Source organism: Haliotis rufescens, unplaced genomic scaffold (assembly GCF_023055435.1).
Source record: "Haliotis rufescens isolate VD_foot unplaced genomic scaffold, xgHalRufe1.0.p SCAF_8, whole genome shotgun sequence".
Classification (NCBI taxonomy): domain Eukaryota; kingdom Metazoa; phylum Mollusca; class Gastropoda; order Lepetellida; family Haliotidae; genus Haliotis; species Haliotis rufescens.
This window is the reverse complement of record NW_025964372.1, coordinates 7,652,011-7,670,454: the sequence shown is the minus strand read 5'-3', so window position 1 is coordinate 7,670,454 and position 18,444 is coordinate 7,652,011.

Sequence of the window (18,444 nt, the reverse complement as noted above, 5' to 3'; positions counted from 1 at the left end):
CGAAAACCAGTTTCTTGCATTTATCTAGACTAGTACCGCTGTAACCTCGCATCAAAGCGAATATGGTATGGTGTTATATATTATGGAAACACAACAATTATTTGTTATATTGTTTGTTTGTTGTTTAACGCCGCACTCAGCAATATTCCAGCTATATGACGGCGGTCTGTAAATAATCGAGTCTGGGCTAGACAATCCAGTGACTGATATCATGAGCATCGATCCACGCAATTGGGACACGATGACATGCATCAAACCAAGTCAGCGAACCTGACCACCCGATCCCGTTAGTCGCCTCTTACCGGAAGCATAGTCGCCTTTTATGGCAAGCATGGGTTGCTGAAGACCTAATCTACCCCGGGTCTTCTGGGGTCCCAGTTTCTTGCAATTTGAAATAAGACAACCATTTCATCAGTAAATTCCAAAGATCGAGCTCTCTACTTCAATGTTTACGCTGTTAACACGAAGTCACTTATCTCGATATATCCTGCGATACGGCGTAACTCAATGCTTCGGCAGTATCGGGTGTATGGTTAAATACCAACACTCCGTTTGTCCTGATATACATTCGCAGGAGGACCGGAGCTGAAGAGGTTTTTGTGATTGGTTATTTTTGCCGCGTCATGTTTTGAACCCACGTGCTCCACGGCAGGCATTGTTAGGTTGTTTTTCGTTTAACGCCACATTCAACAACATTCCAGCTCTGTAACGGCGGTCTGTAAGTAATCGAGTCTGGACCAGACAACACAGTGATTGACATCATGATAACTCGGACACGATGACCATCAAACAAAGTCAGCCAGCCTGACCACCCCATCCCGTTAGCCGCCTCAAGCATGGGTTGCTGAAGACCAATTCTAGACCGGGTCTTCACGGGGACGCCAGTGACTGTGTACTCTAAACACCGCCATTGGCATGTACAGAAAAACAGGATTAAGTGTGGTCATTGACATCTGTCTGCTCTGTTCTATACCACTGTCACTGAGTTGATGCTTTAGTTTGCATTCTCTTCATTATTCCAGTTGACTCCTCATCGAGATGCCTCATTTGATCCTGTTGAAACTTGTAAGAGATATTTGACATCGGGCCATTGTTCCTGATAAAATACTTGAAAAAGAAAATTGGTAAACGTTTCCTTTTTTAATAAAAAGTGGCAAAACACTTCTATAACCATAATAAGTATCTAGTTACAGAATCAATTGTACTTTTTGTAAGCCATTCACTTTCAGGTGAGGTGAGGTACGTGGTCCTATGGCATGTGCACGTGTTCTTATGATATGTGTTCTTTGGTATGTTTGTTCCGCGTTCCACAATATAAGGGTTGCGTAGATATACCCCCCTGAGGTCGGGGACAACCGTTGGTTGACGGTGATCGGAGCAAGATGGCAAACGATGGAAATTCATTACCCAACAGTCTTCTCTTACAAGAATTTGGTACTTGGGACTGACCGGATCACCATGGGCCTCACCTCAGCAAATTCTGTTCAGCAAGGTTCAAGCTGACCCCTAAGTTCTGTAGACAGTGCTACATGTTGTACCTTTACGATGCCACGACATTTAACGTGTAATTTCTTCACACACATTTATTAATTAGTGACTAAACTGACACGCGAATGCGCTTGTTCGGGACTGGCTCTTTCCGTAGAAAGGAGCGGGTTCGTGAGTGGTTTGAGTCTGATTGATAACCCAAGCTGCTAGTATCGCTGTATCCTCGCATCAAAGCGAGTATGGTATGGTGTTATATATTATGGAAACACAAAAGAATTATTTGTTGTAGTGTTTGTTGTTTATCGCCGCACTCGGCAATATTCCCGCTATATGATGACGGTCTGTAAATCATCAAGGCAGGACCATAAAATCCAGTGATTGATGTCATGAGCATCGATCAACGCAAATGGGACACGATGCATCAACCAAGTCTGGAGCCCGACCACCCGATACCGTTAGTCGATCGCCTCTAACGACAAGGATGGGTTGCTGAAGGCCTGTTCTGAGCCGAATCTTCACAGATACAAGTGTATTAAATCCGTGGTGAGGTGAGGTGAGGTGAAATAGGGTTTAACGTCGCGCTCTAGATTATTGCATACAACTCTCTGTGGTGTGGTGTGTACTCATCCGGACTGATGCCGATTTTATAGTGCTAGCTCACCGAGATACCATGCGGCAGTTTAACATGAATACCCCCACTCAGACACAGTATACGGACTCCGAGCCGACCAGTCCTTGTTTTAGCCCCTTAATGCCGAACACCTGTCAGGGTAACAACAAGTACCATCAGGGGGTACAGGGCCTCCAGGGTCATAACGAACCAACATGCTAAAGTAAAATAGTAGCAATATTTGTAGTGTGTATGTTTGTTTCGACTCTCGAGAGTTCCAGTCAATGCTTAATGTCAGAATGAGGCCAACATGTTTGTTTTTCAAACGTATACTCCATCAACACGAGACGCCTATTTTGGTTCGACGGATCAATCCGACCTCTGAATCATCAATTAAGCTTGTCTTAGAGATCCACCCATTATGGGGTACAGCGGGCATCTTGAAATCACAGGGGAAGGATAAAAAAACTATCTTGGAAAATACATGCAATGAAAATAATAGGTCGGATGCTAAGAAACAAGGAAACAAAAACAGAACGACATACCACAATTGGTTCCATCTTATGTCTTTATTCAAACAGGTGATGACAGTGCAGTTCGTGTTGAACCAACTGTCCAAAGAGTAGGATTACAAAGCATGTTTACATGACACATTTCATAACAGTTAAACAGGTTGGAGGTACAAAATAGCTGGATATATCAGACTTATTACAACACAACATAAATTTGTATGACTCATACATGGTTTGTTAAAGTCGTCATGGAAACATGAACACTATAAAAGTACAAGAACTGTTTAATCCTTGATGTAATGACTACAATCAGTATGTATACATTAGGCCGTATTTTTTTATTAGTTGTAGGTTTTAAGATCTTAAAGTTTTGGCCTAAACGTTTATCTCAGTATTATCCCCGAGATTGTGAGGAAGGATTATCTTAGCCACACTGAAAACATTGGTGCAATGTCACATGCATCTACAACATACCATACATTTATCATAGTGTCTACAACAAAATGTGTAGCACTCGAATGTAACTCTTATGTAATGGAAAAATCATGGGAATGTTAATCCATCTTCATGGTATGGTTGATCTATTGGTTTTCGCTTATTGGCAGTGTCAGTAGAATGTAAAATGCACTATCAGAATGACCAGAGAATTCCTTCCTCAGAACCAAGTGCAACAATAGCGTTGTGTGTGTATGTGTGTATATGCGCACGCACGCACACGCACATAAATATACATTTACATATACATGGGTGTGTTGTAGATAACTGTAGACGTTGGGGAATAGTCTGGAATATATAGACGACCTAAAACTAGAGTGACCTCATCAGTCATTATGCTTTTCATGTCGGATTGACTCCATTAGCATGAAAAAAGCACGCATTAATGCCCCATCCCTCGTCTCTCCAATTCCTGCTATTCCCCAAAGTCTACAGTCATCCACGGCACACCCAAGTTGGTCTCAGACTGCTACTCTCAATCACAGAATCGGAATACGGTCAAGTTTGCCATTGTCTAACACAGTAATTCATATGGCATTTATACCCTTAATTGATTATCCTCTGGTCCATGCCCGTAATTACATCTGTAAGTCCCATGACCAGGGCAATGCCATCGTCTCTGTCCATTGTTGCCCATTACTATATACAAGTTAACATCTATACTGTTGGTCTGGTGTTCCGACTGCAACTGAATGTACAACCACAAGTAGAATGCGCTCGCTTGCTGGACTTGACGTAGAGTAGTCAAGTTTGAATTTTTGCTTGGCATATTTTTATGAGTAATTTATTTGTTTTATAGAAGACTGAAGTTTGGCTCAACTTTTTTTCCCCTTCTTCATTCTGATCTAAGTCCCCCTGTCGACAAACGTGTTGACAACTGGTGGAGAATCCAGGTAGGGTAACTGTTGAGCTTACTCCTGAGCCTGTTACCTCTGTATCTGCCTACCATCAGCATCTGTATTTGTTGGAATACCCAAGTTTACCCCAAGAAATTACAAGCGTCCTGATCGATGGCACTCCAACACCGTCATCTTGAATGGACCATCCATGAAACTATGGACAACCTACAAGTGAGGAAACAGCCAGCGACCACAGCGAGTAATGTAATACTAAGGTCGTCAACCTTGGAGTCCCATGTCAAAATTTGCTGAGGAGGTTGCTGTCTGATTTAAGCGACAACTGTTACAACGAAGATATGCTATACGGACACTAGAGGATGGCTACTTTCAAGGACTGGCCTGAGCAACTGGTTCAGAAGGGTATACCGATATATATTTTGAAATCCGATACGTAATGTCTGGGTTCCTAAAGTGTTGCCTATGTCTACCTCGTGAGGTATTTTTGGGTGGATCAGTAATTTGTACTCAGAATATCGCCTCGTGCAATAGAGAGTAGTAATGTTACTTCTCGGGTGAACAGTTACGCAACCCACCACCCGTACATCTACCTCATTACAGTTACATAAATCTCATCACATGCTGTATTCAGTATCTTGTAATCTTCTCTCACCTTATTAACGTCCCACGCCTCATCAACACGCGCTGCTTAACCACCACCACATGGCTACTTACACTAGTTGTTTGCCACCCGCTAACAAAATAGTATATACCTGTTCACATAGATGCACCAGTGGTTTTGCTCGAGCATCCATTAACAGTACCCAATAATGTCCAGTCTCACACAGTTTAACTGTGGGGGTAAACACCGACCACCCACAGCCCATTCCCTGCCCAACTGTGCTCAATGGTGTTACTCATATACCCTCTAACGGAGTAATTAGCTGTCACGCCATCTCACACTGGTGAGTGTCACACCGTCATCAGGAAGATTGAGAAATCTGAGAAGACCAAGCTATCTCAGTTAGACCTAGGTGCAGCTCCACCAGCAAGAAAGCGTGTGTACAAGGAGATTGACAATCGACTTTCCAGACTGAAGGATCACCTATCCCAGGGTGTCAAGACACCACTCCAGTTCTTGGATGCTGTTGGCAAACTTCTGAAGATAGATAAAGGTTGTGTCAGTGTGACAACCTCGATGTGAACTGTGATGTGAACTGTGATATTAACTTTAACTGAACTCTAAGTGGCGAATATGTTTAAACAATGGATTTAAGGGATGGATGAATTAAAATGTTGAATGAAATAAAGTAAAAGAGGGTATCAAACATCTTGAGTCATTTCTTTTGTCTATAATAAGACAAGTCCATTTTCATGATAGGGGTTAATTACCTGATTAACATGTGCAACCAGGTATGACATTGTTGTTTTAAGGTGTCGCACAACTGGGCTGTCTTACTAATGGGAGGTGACCCGTCTAACTAGGGAAAATGATGGCGTCCCATAAGCGGTGTTCACCAATCAGCTTGGCGTACATACACCTATTCAGCGATAGTATGTACCATTACGCCAACATGTCAGAATTACAAATAAGACCCATGCAACCACGCCGCATTCATCCGCTTAAAACGCATAGATGCACATCTAAATAACCAATATAAATCCATCCTGTCCTATGTGCAAATGTCGTCCGGATTGCCAGCGGACAGTAATCAAGTATGCAATCTGTAGCAATCAGCTTCCTGAACAGCACCCTCATGTATCCAGTCCCAGCACAATTCTGTGTTCTCTCACAGCAGAGCTTACCTCAACTGGTCGCTGTTCAGAGACCTGTACTTTAATCTCAGTGAATTCAGCGGAGCTGGCAGCTACATATGCTACTGTGGAGCCGCACCAGGCTGTTCGAGAGAGCGGCTTCCGGGTGTTGAAAATATGACGCCTGGCATTTTGACAGTTTTGAGCACACAGCTCGGGGAGGTCTGTTCACAGGATATGTAGATGCTTTCTGAGAGTGAGTTGGGTTTAACGCCGCTTTTAACAGTATTCCAGTTATATCGCGGCGTATCAGCTGAATGTGGGAGGAAAGCCCGAAGTGATGCAGGTCTCAAGACGTTTAGCACTTCGGTGAAACCCACGAGTACGGGTACGGTGCTGACAAACCTAGAAACATAATCGAGGCGAACCGGGATTCGAACCCACAATCACAGGTTTCTGGCGTGCCCAAGGGACGCAACTCTACACAGCGAATCGCGGCGCCTTAGACTGGGCCATCCGTGCCCCTTCTTTGAAATGAAGCAGGAATCTTCAGGCTATCCTGTGCATTGCGAGACAGAAGAAAAAAGCAGCAGTTGTGGTGTTCAGAAAGGAGGGTGTCATGCATCCTATCCGGAGTAAAGATAGCCTTAATTCATTTTCCCCGGGGCCGTGTCTGTAATCACATCCATAAGTCCCATGTCCAGGGCAACGCCATTGTCTCTTTGTCTGTCTATTGTTGTCCAATAGTGTATATATATGTTTACATCTTTCCTGTTAGTCTGGTATTCCGACAGCACCTGTATGTACAGCCACGAGTAGGATACGCCTGCTTGCTGGGCTTCACTTGTACTTGTTGAGTTGGAATCTCCGCTCGACATATTTCTATCAGTAATTGTATTTTGTTTTATTGCCGACTAAAGAAATTTGGACTCAACGTATTCTTCGTCTTCAATCTGAGCTAATTTCCCCGTCGTTGACATATACAATAGTAATAAAAAGAAGTTCTAAAATTACAAAATGGATTCTCTAGATTTAATCGCGGATTGCGACGCTAGTGTCGACTACGGATGTAAATGTTTGGATGCGGATAGTTGTCGGAGTTGATGGACACTGGGATCGGATAATATGGATATTCCCGATCATTCTTCCTACAGGTATTTAAAAAATCGTTTAGATACCTACTACACATTTCCTATTCAAATTAAGCAGACTCCTCTCGAGCTGGCCAGGTGCGGGTTATTCTACACGGGAATGAACGATTGCGTTCAGTGCTATATGTGCGGTATTAAACTGTACAAATGGAAATATGAAGACAAAATCTTACGAGAACATAGAAGACATTTTACGTACCGAATAAGGATACCCAAAGAAAAGTTTGATTCATTCGGTTTGAATAATTCGCTTATGTATGCTGAATTCAATAGTTTTAAATATATATACTGTAGACGCGTGTAATCACACACCCCACAAATTAAACCACAACAGCCCACAGCTTCCCACAGATGAGGGGGAGACACTACCAGGAAGAACCGTCAATATGCATTCGGAGCTGTTTCAGCTCCACAAAAGGCAGAAGTATTTCCGGCTCTGATAAATGTTTTCACCAATGTTTATACCAATGCATTAAACTATGTAGCTTACAATCTGTTTGAGTTATTGTCTAATTCATTACAAATAGGGGGGAATGTTTACAGTTTTAGTAACATTGCTGTAATATCGCGGTTTAGGTACGACAAAAAAAATAAAAAAATAAAAATGGGTACATACGTGCAGAAATATATGACGTCATTACTCTGGGTTTGGGTTGGGGGAGGGGGACCCTGCGGGTAGAAATCAGCCAATGAGAGGACAAAAATATATGACGTCATTACTCTGGTGTGGGGAATGGGGGAGGCGGACCCTGCGGGCAGAAATCAGCCAATGAGAGGGCTGCGATTAAAAAACGGACATAAGTGCACTATATACTACTGACGTCATATTTACCTAAAGAAGATCACTATGTGCCATGCATGGTATTGCCCGTGCAGCATGCTACCCTCGAGTATCTCTAAAAGGAGTATATCCAAACGTCAAAATTGCTTTCTTTAGCTCGGTTTTCAACAGTTATTCAATGACATTGTGTGACCATGGCACGAAGGCGATTATCAAACACGGCACGAAGGCGATTATGTGGACAACAAACACCACAAGATGGCAAATAATCGGCATGCATAACACAAGAGTGTCTTGTAATGCCATTGGTCGGAATTTGGGGTATCACACTGTCGTAAGCCGTTTAGTCGAGAAATATGCTCAGACTGGTTATGAACGGGAGCGTCCCAGATCCGGAAGACCACCTGTGACAACACATCGCGAAGAAAGGGACATTCTTCATCTCATACGCCGAGAACCCTTTTTAACAAGTACTCGTCTGAAACAGCTGTGGTTGCCCAACCGTCGTTTCAGCACTTTCAGGCCTCATCGTTCGCATGCAGTCATGGATTACATGAGGGCCAATGCAATAACGACTCTACCCTGGCCAGCAATGAGCCAAGATTTGAACCCCCTTGAACATTTTAGGATATCATTATCATTATTACCGTTGTTTGTCATTATTTTGGAATACATTTATATGTTAAACACTTGATTGACCTTGGGCCTCATAGCTCTCTCCTCTCTTGTTTCAAGGCGAGCTCCCAGTTAATTCGCCATATCGAGGCCCGACAGTAATTTGATCTAGGCCAAAGTTGTGTTATGCATTTAACTGCCACGAATAAAGACTTAAAGACACTCGATAGCCTTCTGTAGCGTTCTATTTTATTATAGGGTTATTTGTACTTGTAAGTTCAAAGAACTAGCTATTTGTATCTTACAGTACTTTGGGAAGATATTTTGGGTAAAATCCTTATTTACGCTTAAAGCGTTGTAGTTTCATTTAAATCCACCTATTATCCCTTAGAGGTAATTATCCCCTGTCCTTTTGAGTCCCCGCTAATTGGTCCAATCAAGAGCTTATGTTAATTGGTCACTGCTCATTGTCTCGAGGTGTGAATTCCTGTCAGACGTAGACGTTAGCATATCCATAGTCTTGTCTAGCGTCCGGTGAGATTGGTTAGCACAGCCTATTTAGTTGTGAGTTTGTCAATTAGCTCCATAATCAGGTGTTTATCTATCAGGTCCTACATACCTGTTGTTGTAACCCCTACTTGAGTCAGTATCTTTGTTGTTATTGGTATCTCATGTTTAATTAGTTTGATTGCCTATGTAAATAAACTGAGTTTTAGATAACAAGCCACTTGTTTGTATTATTTTTCTATCCTGACAACTGCTATTCACTGCCTGACATGCGGGTCTAAGACTAGTGAGGCGATTTTGGTCACCGTGATACATGGCAAAACGGGACCACGCCCAGAGAAGGCAAAACGGGACCACGCCCACACAAGGCAAAACGGGACCACGCCCACACAAGCCAAAACGGATTCCTCACTGATGAGATACCGACAGTAACTTGATCTAGGTCAAAGCTGTGTTATGTATTTTAGCTCTGCCACGAAAAAAGACTTAAAGAGACTCGACAGCCTTCTCTCTGTTTTAAGGTGTTAGACGAGTAATCAGCTCTACCAAGTTAGTGGGGGAATTATCTTGGTCATTGTGACGTAGCAAACGGGACTACGCCCAAACTAGGCAAAACGGGACCACGCCCACACAAGCCAAAACGGGACCACGCCCACACAAGGCAAAACGGGACCACGCCCACACAAGCCAAAACGGGTTCCTCACTGATGAGATCCACCAAATAAAGACTGGCCACAAACAAATGCTTCTCTAGGTTGTTTTAAGGAGTGCTGTCCAAAGCTAATTCCCCGACAACAAATTCTAGGTATTATAATCAGCCAAGACCAAACAAACCGTTCAAGGTTATTATATAGGTCATAAGGTTAATTATATCAGGTACGGCGGTCGGTGGTAGCAAATGCACTCTGCTTCCACCGATGAAAACGCCAAGAAATCAGCAGCCTTTTGTTTATCAAGATAAGAATTTATTTGACTTTAGATATTAACTTATTCTGCTATCTACGATCATAATACGTTAGGTTTAGATTCTGTTTGGACTATATCGTAGCGTGGTGCAAATTATGGATAAATATCTCGTTAACAAAACGTCCTCTTTCCATCATTTTATGCTTAATACATTAGCTTACTATTCGCACGGCAATATCCCAATATTAGTATGAGTACCAATGTCAATAACTAGCAGGTTCCTACATTCAGAGATAGTCAGAACAATGACTGCAACTTAGTAACAATGAAACATGAGTCGGCTCTATCTTTATATTCTGAAACATGTTTGTTATTAAGATGGGGAAATGGACAAACATTTAATCACGTTAAATGACATTAAGAATTGGAAAATGTGAAATAAAGGAATATTACTAACGACCACGTTCCATTATATTTAGACTGCCATGGGTCAACCCGATAACGCATATCCGACGGGTTCAACATTTCTCATGGTGCTGGTCAGAGAGTTTCGCAAACAAATGTAAGACATATATATATTGATGACCTCATTATCCTGACCATGCATGTTGTACACGTATCGGATTGTTATGATTATATGTATATGACTGCCTGTGTACACGTGTTGCACGCGTATCGGATTGTTATTATGATTATATGTATGTCACTCTGCTTCCACCGAATAAACGCCATCAACTCAGCAGCCTTCTGTTCTTCAAGGTAAGACACTATTGACTTAAATGTTAACATTCTGTCGCTACGATCGTAATACATTAGGTGTAGGTTAGATCTATTTCGACTATATCGTAGCGTTATGAAAACTATCATTGACTTAATATCCAGACAATACTGCCTTTCGCGAACGTATATTTTTGTATATTAGCATACTAGTTGCACGGCAACATCCCAATATGAGTATGTGCACCAATGTCAATAACCAAGTACGTTCCTACATTCAGTGACACTCATAATGGTTTGCCTGCAACTTAGTAGCAATGAAAACTGAGTCGGCCAACATTATATTATATTGTCTGTTATAACAGTATGTTGTTAAATATCCACGCGTGACAGCGGGAGCCCATGTACTGTTTTCTACCAGACATATTTTCTCGTAATAAATGCCTTTTCATAACCATCTGTTAAACCTTAAAATACAATATATTGTACATCTATATAGTCATGTCATTACCTGTTGTATGCCGATTATATTATTATGATCATACCGTTCATACGTGGTGTACACGTATCGAATTATTATAATTATATGTATACGATTATATGAATGTGACTACCTCTGAACACGTGTTGCACACGTATCATATTATCTTGTCATTATAATTAAATGTACTTCACTCTACCTCCAACGAATAAACGCCATCAACTCAACAGCCTTCTCTGTTCTTCAAGGTGATAGCCAGTCGTGACCTCTACTACCGCTAATTCCCCCGATTAAGAAGTAACACCCAAAGGACGTCTACGTCACCCAAAAGACACGCTACGTCACTCCATTGAATAAAGACGAGAAAGAGACAAAGTTACAGTTAGTTACAAGTTAATGTTACGATAGTATTATATAGTTGTCTGTTTATCTACGGTATATAACATCATACAGCCTAGCAATAGTCCTTGGAGTTCTCCATGCATCCTAGTACCTAAACCAGATGGAGGTGTACGATTGTGTACAAACTTTAAAAAGGTCAATGCCATTTCAAAATCAGATTCATACCCTTTACCTACGATAGACGATTGCATTGATCGAATAGGGCATGCTACATATGTGTCAAAGTTTGATTTGTGAAAAGGTTACTGGGACATTCCATTAACATCTAGAGCAGGGCAAGTAAGTGCATTTTGTACACCTGAAGGACTATTCGAATATTATGTGATGCCATTTGGTCTGAAAAATGCGCCAGCAAAATTTCAGCGTTTGATAAATGGAGTCATATGTGACGAGAAACACTTTTACGCATACATCGATGACATCATAATTGCTACAGACACGTGGGGGGAGTATAGGAGAGCCAATAGACAATTGTTTGAAAAGTTATCAAGAGCTCAATTGACCATAAATCATCCTTATGTCCAAATTTATGAATGATGTACGCTATGAACATGATTGACATTCACTGAGCACAATGTTGTAAGAGACCATGGCGTTTATAACATGGTATGTTAACGAGTCCACTCTTATGTAACTCATTATCATTTCTTAACAATTGATTTCATATCTTAATGCTTTACTAGTTAATTCTCATTGTGATGTCTTAACTATGAAAAAGAATACTGAGATGCTGTTGAATGTATGTTGTTGCCCTTTTGACGTCATATATAATGAAGAATTCCTGCATTTCGCCTGAGAACCTCTGTTTTGGAAGGCATGGAGATCCCGGAGTTAATTCCCCGTAACAATTCTAGGTATAAACTGTCCCTTAAAACGGACGGTTTCAATAACTTGATCTAGGTCAAAGCTGTGTTATGTATTTTAGCTCTGCCACGAATAAAGACTTAAAGAGACTCGACAGCCTTCTCTCTGTTTTAAGTTGTTAGACGAGTAATCAGCTCTACCAAGTTAATTCCCCCACTATCTTGGTCATTGTGACGTAGCAAACGGGCCCACGCCCAGACAAGGCAAAACGGGCCCACGCCCAGACAAGGCAAAACGGGACCACGCCCAGACAAGGCAAAAGGGGACCACGCCCACACAAGGCAAAACGGGACCGGGACCAGGCCCAGACAAGGCAAAACGGGCCCACGCCCACACAAGGCAAAACGGGACCAGGCCCAGACAAGGCAAAACGGGACCAGGCCCACACAAGGCAAAACGGGACCACGCCCACACAAGGCAAAAGGGGACCACGCCCACACAAGGCAAAAGGGTACCACGCCCACACAAGCCAAAACGGGTTCCTCACTGATGAGATCCACCAAATAAAGACTGGCCACTAACAGATGCTTCTCTAGGTTGTTTTAAGGAGTGCTGTCCCAAGCTTATTCCCAGACAACATATTCTAGGTATTATAATCAGCCTAGACCAAACAAACCGTTCAAGGTTATTATATAGGTCATAAGGTTAATTATATCAGGTACGGCGGTCGGTGGTAGCAAATGCACTCTGCTTCCACCGATGAAAACGCCAAGAACTCAGCAGCCTTTTGTTTTTCAAGATAAGAATCTATTGACTTTAGATATTAACTTATTCTGCTATCTACGATCATAGTACGTTAGGTTTAGATTATGTTTGGACTACATCGTAGCGTGGTGCAAGTTATGGGTAAATATCTCGTTAACAAAACTTCCTCTTGCGATCATTTTATGCATAATACATTAGCTTACTATTCGCACGGCAATATCCCAATATTAGTATGAGTACCAATGTCAATAACTAGCAGGTTCCTACATTCAGAGATAGTCAGAACAATGTCTGCAACTTAGTAACAATGAAACATGAGTCGGCTCTATCTTTATATTCTGAAACATGTTTGTTATTAAGATGGGGCAATGGACAAACATTTAATCACGTTAAATGACATTAAGAATTGGAAAATGTGAAATAAAGGATTATTACTAACGACCACGTTCCATTATATTTAGACTGCCATGGGTCAACCCGATAACGCATATCCGACAGGTTCAACATTTCTCATGGTGCTGGTCAGATAGTTATGCAAACAAATGTAAGACATATATATATAGATATCGATGACATCATTATCCTGACCATGCATGTTGTACACGTATCGGATTGTTATGATTATATGTATATGACTGCCTGTGTACACGTGTTGCACGCGTATCGGATTGTTATTATGATTATATGTATGTCACTCTGCTTCCACCGAATAAACGCCATCAACTCAGCAGCCTTCTGTTCTTCAAGGTAAGACACTATTGACTTAAATGTTAACATTCTGTCAGCTACGATCGTAATACGTTAGGTGTAGGTTAGATCTATTTCGACTATATCGTAGCGTTATGAAAACTATCATTGACTTAATATCCAGACAATACTGCCTTTCGCGAACGTATATTTTTGTATATTAGCATACTAGTTGCACGGCAACATCCCAATATGAGTATGTGCACCAATGTCAATAACCAAGTACGTTCCTACATTCAGTGACACTCATAATGATTTGCCTGCAACTTAGTAGCAATGAAAACTGAGTCGGCCAACATTATATTATATTGTCTGTTATAACAGTATGTTGTTAAATATCCACGCATGACAGCGGGAGTCCATGTACTGTTTTCTACCAGACATATTTTCTCGTAATAAATGCCTTTTCATAACCATCTGTTAAACCTTAAAATACAATATATTGTACATCTATACAGTCATGTCATTATCTGTTGTATGCCGATTATATTATTATGATCATACCGTTCATACGTGTTGTTCACGTATCGAATTATTATAATTATATGTATACGATTATATGAATGTGACTCTTCCTCTTAACACGTGTTGCACACGTATCATATTATCTTGTCATTATAATTAAATGTACTTCACTCTACCTCCAACGAATAAACGCCATCAACTCAACAGCCTTCTCTGTTCTTCAAGGTGATAGCCAGTCGTGACCTCTACTACCGCTAATTCCCCCGATTAAGAAGTAACACCCAAAGGACGTCTACGTCACGTAAAGACACGCTACGTCACTCCATTGAATAAAGACGAGAAAGAGACAAAGCTACAGTTAGTTACAAGTTAATGTTACGATAGTATTATATAGTTGTCTGTTCATCTACGGTATATAACATCATACAGCCTAGCAATAGTCCTTGGAGTTCTCCATGCATCCTAGTACCTAAACCAGATGGAGGTGTACGATTGTGTACAAACTTTGAAAAGGTCAATGCCATTTCAAAATCAGATTCATACCCTTTACCTACGATAGACGATTGCATTGATCGAATAGGGCATGCTACATATGTGTCAAAGTTTGATTTGTGAAAAGGTTACTGGGGCATTCCATTAACATCTAGAGCAAGGCAAGTAAGTGCATTTTGTACACCTGAAGGACTGTTCGAATATAATGTGATGCCATTTGGTCTGAAAAATGCGCCAGCAAAATTTCAGCGTTTGATAAATGGAGTCATATGTGACGAGAAACACTTTTACGCATACATCGATGACATCATAATCGCTACAGACACGTGGGAGGAGTATAGGAGAGCCAATAGACAATTGTTTGAAAAGTTATCAAGAGCTCAATTGACCATAAATCATCCTTATGTCCAAATTTATGAATGATGTACGCTATGAACATGATTGACATTCACTGAGCACAATGTTGTAAGAGACCATGGCGTTTATAACATGGTATCTTAACGAGTCCACTCTTATGTAACTCATTATCATTTCTTAACAATTGATTTCATATCTTAATGCTTTACTAGTTAATTCTCATTGTGATGTCTTAACTATGAAAAAGAATACTGAGATGCTGTTGAATGTATGTTGTTGCCCTTTTGACGTCATATATAATGAAGAATTCCTGCATTTCGCCTGAGAACCTCTGTTTTGGAAGGCATGGAGATCCCGGAGTTAATTCCCCGTAACAATTCTAGGTATAAACTGTCCCTTAAAACGGACGGTTTCAATAACTTGATCTAGGTCAAAGCTGTGTTATGTATTTTAGCTCTGCCACGAATAAAGACTTAAAGAGACTCGACAGCCTTCTCTCTGTTTTAAGTTGTTAGACGAGTAATCAGCTCTACCAAGTTAATTCCCCCACTATCTTGGTCATTGTGACGTAGCAAACGGGCCCACGCCCAGACAAGGCAAAACGAGACCAGGCCCAGACAAGGCAAAACGGGACCAGGCCCAGACAAGGCAAAACGGGCCCACGCCCACACAAGGCAAAAGGGGACCACGCCCACACAAGGCAAAACGGGACCAGGCCCACACAAGGCAAAACGGGACCACGCCCACACAAGGCAAAAGGGTACCACGCCCACACAAGCCAAAACGGGTTCCTCACTGATGAGATCCACCAAATAAAGACTGGCCACTAACAGATGCTTCTCTAGGTTGTTTTAAGGAGTGCTGTCCCAAGCTTATTCCCAGACAACATATTCTAGGTATTATAATCAGCCTAGACCAAACAAACCGTTCAAGGTTATTATATAGGTCATAAGGTTAATTATATCAGGTACGGCGGTCGGTGGTAGCAAATGCACTCTGCTTCCACCGATGAAAACGCCAAGAACTCAGCAGCCTTTTGTTTTTCAAGATAAGAATCTATTGACTTTAGATATTAACTTATTCTGCTATCTACGATCATAGTACGTTAGGTTTAGATTATGTTTGGACTACATCGTAGCGTGGTGCAAGTTATGGGTAAATATCTCGTTAACAAAACTTCCTCTTGCGATCATTTTATGCTTAATACATTAGCTTACTATTCGCACGGCAATATCCCAATATTAGTATGAGTACCAATGTCAATAACTAGCAGGTTCCTACATTCAGAGATAGTCAGAACAATGTCTGCAACTTAGTAACAATGAAACATGAGTCGGCTCTATCTTTATATTCTGAAACATGTTTGTTATTAAGATGGGGCAATGGACAAACATTTAATCACGTTAAATGACATTAAGAATTGGAAAATGTGAAATAAAGGAATATTACTAACGACCACGTTCCATTATATTTAGACTGCCATGGGTCAACCCGATAACGCATATCCGACGGGTTCAACATTTCTCATGGTGCTGGTCAGATAGTTATGCAAACAAATGTAAGACATATATATATAGATATCGATGACATCATTATCCTGACCATGCATGTTGTACACGTATCGGATTGTTATGATTATATGTATATGACTGCCTGTGTACACGTGTTGCACGCGTATCGGATTGTTATTATGATTATATGTATGTCACTCTGCTTCCACCGAATAAACGCCATCAACTCAGCAGCCTTCTGTTCTTCAAGGTAAGACACTATTGACTTAAATGTTAACATTCTGTCAGCTACGATCGTAATACGTTAGGTGTAGGTTAGATCTATTTCGACTATATCGTAGCGTTATGAAAACTATCATTGACTTAATATCCAGACAATATTGCCTTTCGCGAACGTATATTTTTGTATATTAGCATACTAGTTGCACGGCAACATCCCAATATGAGTATGTGCACCAATGTCAATAACCAAGTACGTTCCTACATTCAGTGACACTCATAATGATTTGCCTGCAACTTAGTAGCAATGAAAACTGAGTCGGCCAACATTATATTATATTGTCTGTTATAACAGTATGTTGTTAAATATCCACGCATGACAGCGGGAGTCCATGTACTGTTTTCTACCAGACATATTTTCTCGTAATAAATGCCTTTTCATAACCATCTGTTAAACCTTAAAATACAATATATTGTACATCTATACAGTCATGTCATTATCTGTTGTATGCCGATTATATTATTATGATCATACCGTTCATACGTGTTGTTCACGTATCGAATTATTATAATTATATGTATACGATTATATGAATGTGACTCTTCCTCTTAACACGTGTTGCACACGTATCATATTATCTTGACATTATAATTAAATGTACTTCACTCTACCTCCAACGAATAAACGCCATCAACTCAACAGCCTTCTCTGTTCTTCAAGGTGATAGCCAGTCGTGACCTCTACTACCGCTAATTCCCCCGATTAAGAAGTAACACCCAAAGGACGTCTACGTCACGTAAAGACACGCTACGTCACTCCATTGAATAAAGACGAGAAAGAGACAAAGCTACAGTTAGTTATAAGTTAATGTTACGATAGTATTATATAGTTGTCTGTTCATCTACGGTATATAACATCATACAGCCTAGCAATAGTCCTTGGAGTTCTCCATGCATCCTAGTACCTAAACCAGATGGAGGTGTACGATTGTGTACAAACTTTAAAAAGGTCAATGCCATTTCAAAATCAGATTCATACCCTTTACCTACGATAGACGATTGCATTGATCGAATAGGGCATGCTACATATGTGTCAAAGTTTGATTTGTGAAAAGGTTACTGGGGCATTCCATTAACATCTAGAGCAAGGCAAGTAAGTGCATTTTGTACACCTGAAGGACTGTTCGAATATAATGTGATGCCATTTTTTGTCTGAAAAATGCGCCAGCAAAATTTCAGCGTTTGATAAATGGAGTCATATGTGACGAGAAACACTTTTACGCATACATCGATGACATCATAATCGCTACAGACACGTGGGAGGAGTATAGGAGAGCCAATAGACAATTGTTTGAAAAGTTATCAAGAGCTCAATTGACCATAAATCATCCTTATGTCCAAATTTATGAATGATGTACGCTATGAGATGATTGACATTCACTGAGCACAATGTTGTAAGAGACCATGGCGTTTATAACATGGTATCTTAACGAGTCCACTCTTATGTAACTCATTATCATTTCTTAACAATTGATTTCATATCTTAATGCTTTACTAGTTAATTCTCATTGTGATGTCTTAACTATGAAAAAGAATACTGAGATGCTGTTGAATGTATGTTGTTGCCCTTTTGACGTCATATATAATGAAGAATTCCTGCATTTCGCCTGAGAACCTCTGTTTTGGAAGGCATGGAGATACCGGAGTTAATTCCCCGTAACAATTCTAGGTATAAACTGTCCCTTAAAACGGACGGTTTCAATAACTTGATCTAGGTCAAAGCTGTGTTATGTATTTTAGCTCTGCCACGAATAAAGACTTAAAGAGA